Source organism: Bidens hawaiensis, unplaced genomic scaffold, assembly GCF_021521415.1.
Source record: "Bidens hawaiensis isolate Kalapana, Puna unplaced genomic scaffold, B.hawaiensis_p1.1 tig00006693_1, whole genome shotgun sequence".
NCBI classification, from domain to species: Eukaryota; Viridiplantae; Streptophyta; class Magnoliopsida; order Asterales; family Asteraceae; genus Bidens; species Bidens hawaiensis.
Window position 1 is genome coordinate 913,452 of NW_027491455.1, and position 6,576 is coordinate 920,027.

General features: G+C 41.0%; 1 pseudogene; it reads left to right on the plus strand.

Annotated features, from left to right (window-relative positions):
- Positions 1-299: 299 nt before the first annotated feature.
- Positions 300-3,009, plus strand: LOC143633356 (putative mitochondrial protein AtMg00860 pseudogene; annotated as a pseudogene).
- Positions 3,010-6,576: the final 3,567 nt, after the last annotated feature.

The following is a 6,576-nucleotide window of genomic DNA, read 5'->3' on the forward strand; positions in this document are numbered from 1 at the left end:
AATTGCTAAATCTAGGGTTCATCTGACCAAGTGTCTCACCATGGGGAGCACCAGTCTTGTTCGTAAAAAAGAAAGATGGGAGTATGCGACTATGCATAGATTATCGAGAGTTGAATAAGATCATAATCCGAAATCGTTATCCCTTTCCTCGCATAGATGATCTCTTCAACCAACTACAAGGTGCTCATTTCTTCTCAAAAATTAACTTAAGGTCCGGCTGTCATCAATTGAAGGTCAAGAAAGATGATGTTCCAAAGACCGCCTTTCGCACTCGCTACGGCCATTATGAATTCTTGGTTATGCCCTTTGGACTAACCAACACACCTGCAGTCTTCAGGGATTTGATGAATAGTGTATTCCACAAATTTCTTGAAAAATTTGTCATTGTCTTTATTGATGACATTCTAGTATATTCTAAGAGCCGTGAAGAGCATGAAGCACATCTACATGCAGTACTTGGAATTTTGCAAAATAAGAAGTTGTATGCAAAATTTTTAAAATGTGATTTTTGGCTTAGTCAAGTGGCATTCCTAGGTCATGTAATATCTGCAGAAGGGATCATGGTGGACCCATCAAAGGTTGAAGCTATTATGAAATGGCCTAGACCTACTTTTGTTACCGAAGTACGAAGTTTCTTGGGTCTTGCTGGCTACTATCGAAGATTTGTTGAAGGAATTTCTATCATTGCTTTACCTCTCACGAAACTCTTGAGGAAAGGAGTAAAGTACTCATGGAAGGAAGAACAAGAGAAAAGCTTTGACGAATTGAAGAAACGACTCGTATCGGCTCCGGTACTCACTCTCCCTTCTGGATCAGGAGGTTACCAAGTCTATAGTGATGCCTCAAAGAAAGGCCTAGGATGTGTGTTATTGCAACATGGGAAGGTTATCGCTTACGCCTTGCATCAATTGAATCCGTATGAAGTTAACTACCCAACACACGACTTAGAATTAGTGATGTGTGTCTAATAACCCTATAATAATGACCCTCACAACTAAGCTTTAATATTAAAACGAAAATCCTAAAATCACACACAACCGGCAAGTGTACCGATCGCAAGTAGTATAGACCTAGGAAGTCCGAGTATCGAACACGTGGACACGTAAGACGCTAACGATTACTAACCTTAGACAAGACCTACATTAGAATAATATTTAATTGATTTTTTATTCTTAATTACTTAACAGAACTAACTAGAATGACTGACAAAAGTTACCAAAAATAGAAAACTTAACGGGGAACTAACTGTGTTAACTTAGGATGGAGAAAAACATCTACCTAGGTCTGAATCAAATTGTAGGCCTAACAAGCTAATGGATTGAATGACTTCAAGACACCGGTCCCTAAAGATGACACGAGTAAGGATCGCTCGGGCTCACTGGATTACCTCTCGGTCTCACTCAACAAACCTAAACTACTCAAAATCGGCTAAAACGACCAAACCGAGAAACAATTGCTAACGTGTTCTAATGATGGGTCACCTCCCGGTCTCACCAACACTCGACCCTAATGGCAATGAATACTACACAACCAAGGATAGAGGAACAATTCAACTTAAACTAAAATAGATCAACTAATCGCTCAAAACACCTAAACCTGACAAGAAACGAACTCGCTCTCGCGCAATCCTTATTCTAGCATGCAAAGGTAATGAGACGACCCTACTTCTTATCACCTCTCGGTCTCAAAGAAGGTGTCTAACCGCTGTACTTAATCCAATAAATCATGCAACAAAACCCTACGGTGGTACCTACCACAAACAAACCCTAAACACAAAGTCTAGAATCAAACAATGCACCGATCAATCAATACAAAACTAATCAACCGACACACAGGGTTTATGCAATGAATCACCAAAATTTCCAGCCCTTAAACACAACCTATTTCATATCTAAATCAAACTTTACAATAACAGTTAAGATCTATTAATCAAACAATCCATAAAACCTATCAAACACTAACAATAATCATCATTCCTAGGTTGAACTAGCAAGTTTAGTCTCTCATATTATTTGGACAGCAGCATATACTCAATAAAAACACCATAAAACTCATACCAATCATCTTAACAATCGTCTAACAATCAATTCTAATCATAAACAATTTGAATCTCTCAAGTAATTGCAAAACAATTCAACAATTAAGCAAGAAACTAAAAGTGTATGAACAATAGAAAAGATGTAAGGATATGAGATGTTCCGGGGCTGCTCTCGGCTGTAAAAAAACAGTGGTGAATGATCCCAAGGCTTGGTTCTTGTGTATTCTTCCTTCCCTAGACATCACAAGCTTCAAACCCTAGCCGAAAAAAGATTTCTCTTTGCTTCCTTCTGATGTGATTTCCAATCGCCAGGTAGGCTTTCTCCTAAGGTTTTTTTTTCTTTTTTATGTTATGTTATAATATGAGGCTTGGGCTTTTTCATGTTGTAGACGAGCCGGGCTTTGAGTTTTACATGAATACGTATGCGTAAAAAGCTCGTAAACTGCTCCAAAAGTCCGATTTTCTTCAATCTTTCACCCATAGCTTACAAAATAAAGATTAATATGTAAAAGCTATCTAAAACAAGTTAAAACACATAAAATGTAATACAATACGTAGATAAAACGTGCGGAAAATACGTCTGTTTTACAACACATCAATTAGCTGCAGTTGTCTTTGCCTTGAAGATATGGTGACATTATCTATATGGCGAAACTTGCGACATCTTTACCGACCATAAGAGCCTTAAGTATATATTCACTCAGAAGGAGCTAAATATAAGACAAAGAAGGTGGTTGGAACTTTTAAAGGATTATGATGCGAATATTCTGTACCATCCAGGAAAAGCCAATGTTGTAGCTGATGCCTTGAGTCGAAAGAATTTCGGTGGTATATCCTGCCTTCAAATTCAGTCTCATATTATTCATGATCTTAATAAAATGGACATCGGGCTTCAGATTAGTGAATCTGATGGATATATTGCTAGAATGCAGATTGAACCCAATCTTATATCACGAATTAAAGATGCATAAAAGCAAGATGGAGGTTTATGGGCAATTGTACAAAACCTTGAAGTGGGTAAGCAATCGGAATTCCGTATAGATGAACAGGGAGTGATTTGGTGTGGCAAAAGACTGTGTACCCGGTGATTCCACTATTCGTGAATATTTGTTAGCCGAAGCGCATAGCTCGCCATTTTCTATTCACTCAGGATCTACCAAGATATATCAGGACTTAAGATAGAACTTTTGGTGGAATGGGATGAAGGAAGACGTTGCTCGTTACGTAAGTAAATGTCTCACCTGCCAACAAGTGAAAATTGAGCATCAACGAGCAAGCGGATTATTACAGCCATTAGATATCCCAGTTTGGAAGTGGGATGAGATTACAATGGATTTTGTTACTGTGTTGCCCAAAACATTCAAGAAAAACGATGTTATATGGGTTGTAGTCGATAGATTGTCTAAGTCGGCTCATTTTATACCGATTCAGCAAAAATTTTCGGTCAGTCAGTTGTCCGAAGTTTTTCTTCAAGAGATTATTCGTCTCCATGGTACGCCATCTTTGATTGTTTCAGATAGAGACCCACGTTTCACATCACGATTTTGGAAAGGTTTCCAGAATGCTTGGGGTACGCGCTTAAAATTTAGTACGACTTTTCATCCACAGACAGACGGACAATCAGAACGCATGATTCAAACCTTAGAAGACATGCTCCGAGCATGTGCACTAGAATGGTCCGGAAACTGGGATGAATATTTATGCCTTGTTGAGTTCGCTTACAACAATAGTTGGCAAGCAAGTATCGATATGGCTCCATTCAAATTATTATATGGTCGTAAATGTCGAGCACCTATCTGTTGGGAGGAAGTCGGAGAGAAGATTATTGAAGGACCTGAGTTAGTCTAAGTTACTAATGAAAATGAGTTAGTCTAAGTTACTAATGAAAAAGTCACTATTGCACGAGAGAAGCTAAAAGAAGCTCAGAGTAGACAAAAGAGTTATGCGGCTCAACATAGACGAACACTCGACTTCAATGTTGGTGACCATGTATTTTTAAAAGTATCGCCTTGGTGTGGCATTCGGAGATTTGGAACCAAAGGAAAACTTAGTCCTCGCTTCATTGGCCCATTTGAGATTCTCGACAGAATCGGAGAAGCTTCATACCGACTAGCGTTACTGCCAAGGTTGTAAAAGTCGTTAGGCTGTCCTAGGCGGTCGAATGGGGTGTTGCGAGTACTCGGGAGTAGTCGGGGATTACTCAGAAAATACCTAAGGAGTATTCGGCCGAGGCGGGGAGTACTCGATTTAGGCGGGGAGTAATCGAGGATAATTAGTTGAAAGTATTATATCAAGTTAAAGCATATGATTTTGAAAATTTTCTAACTACCTAAAAATAAAACTTACGTTGGAAACTAATAAAATATATATATATATATATATATATATATATATATAAATTATTAAATCAAATAAGTCATGTAAATCTGAACATTTGACGTGGAGGGATATGATCAAATAAAGGTGAGTCATTTGATTTGGATAATAATTGTGACCTTGGCCACCAAGTAAAAATCCAAGTATAAGAACAAACATAGACTTAAAATATCCCTATAACAATATGGTTACTGAGGAGGTATGCACCCGTTTTAACATCGAGCGGGGCGGGTCAACCCACAAGATATAGACAAGAGGCTGGGAATCAGGATGTCATGAAGACACAAAGCCAAAACCTATGCGCGTGGCGCATATCACATATGCTCACGCATCACATATGCTCACGCATCATATATGCTCACGCATATCACATCTGCGCGTGGCGCATCTGCGCGTGGCGCATATCACATATGCTCACGCATCATAAATGCTCACGCATATCACATATGCTTGCGCATATCACATCTGCGCATGAAACATCTGCGCGTGAGAATAAAGAGAAGACCTCGCGCATCTCCAGGATAGGCGCATATCACACATGCACATAATCAACCACGTCCTTATCCAAATCAGGATAAGGACAACCATGATTGTGCTCATCAGACAACCTTCCAGAAGGTATCCTTTAAGGAATAAAGAATATGCTGATGTTGACAGCTGCCAATGAAAGGTAGACAACTCAGCAAAACCCATGTGCTACCACGTGATTGCACATGGGTCAGGTGAAATACCTTGGTCAGAGAATAATCAATGAAAAAGCACCAGGTGTCCTAAGGACACGTGGCTTGAAGCAATAGGAGGAGGCCAAAAAGGCCCTAATTGGGTCTGAGCCCAATCATTGGAAACCCTAACACTATAAATACCACACCACCTCCACAAGGGGAGGTAAGCAAGAAAATACATTCTAAATCCTTACTCACTTTCAGATTATTATTATCTTCTCCTACAATATCTTATTCTCACACCGGAGGGTTACCCCAAAGAGGACCCCTCTGTCCCTTTCTGAGGGGTAAGTTCACGGTGCTGCTCGTTTTGTAGGTGGAAGAATTCATACTCCGGAGAACCATCGGTGATATAGCATACTCATACCCGAGGAAAGTTGATCGTCTACTAGTAAGTCGATCCACGTTTCTTCATTGGCGCCATCACCTGTTACAACGGCAACAAAACCACTATCTCATCAGTTCTCTCTGAAAATCTTCACCATGGTTTCCGGTGTTCGACACAGCGATCAAGTTCTGGAGGATAATGAGCTTGAGGATGTTAATGAGGGACAGAAGTTTCTGAGGGCGCCGCGTGATACTGCGCGCACCACCAGTAACCATCCCTTCATCACAACACCTCATAGCCAGACTGAAACTCCTCCAGACGATCTCACATTCCGAAACCTGAGTGGTGCAAAACAAAAAGGAACAATGGGTCCGGAAGTTGAAACCAATGACCCTAAAGAATGGCTCATAAACGAACAACAGCTTTTAATGGACAAATACAATGAGCTGGTCAAACACAAAAAGTTAGCCGACTTAACACAAAGGCTCGCATTTGATAAACAAACCATTCAGGGAACAACAAAAAGGGCGCGCGCGCCGGAAGATGGTCACTCTGTTCACACCGAACACGCTGATGTTAGTGATGAGGAAGAGGTGCACAGCATGAGGAAGACGCGAGATACTCATGCAGGAGGGCCACAGCTCCGCGCGCACATGAACATAGCGCCTGGAGCCAAAGCCGATATGGATCTATACACACCGTACAACCCACAAGCGAGAGGGCAAGTGGACGTCACCACACCATATAGGCCAGCCATCTTGGTGAAGCATTCAAAATTCACTGAGCGCATTGCGAAGGCTCCCATTCAACACAAAACCAAGATGCCAAGTGGTCTAGGCAAGTACGATGGTACAACAGATCCAGATGATTTCTTACAAGGTTTTTACAACACTGGAAACCTAGAAAGCTGGACGATGCCAACATGGTGTCACATGTTTGCTCGCTGCCTCACGGGCGCAGCGCGTGTCTGGTTCGAAAGCTTGCCGACAGGACAAATCGATGGGTTCAAAGAGCTATTGGAGAAGTTCCAGGCTCACTTTGTACAACAGCGCAGACACACGCGCGACCCCGATGACATCATGCACTGCGTGCGCAGGAATGATGAAACCATT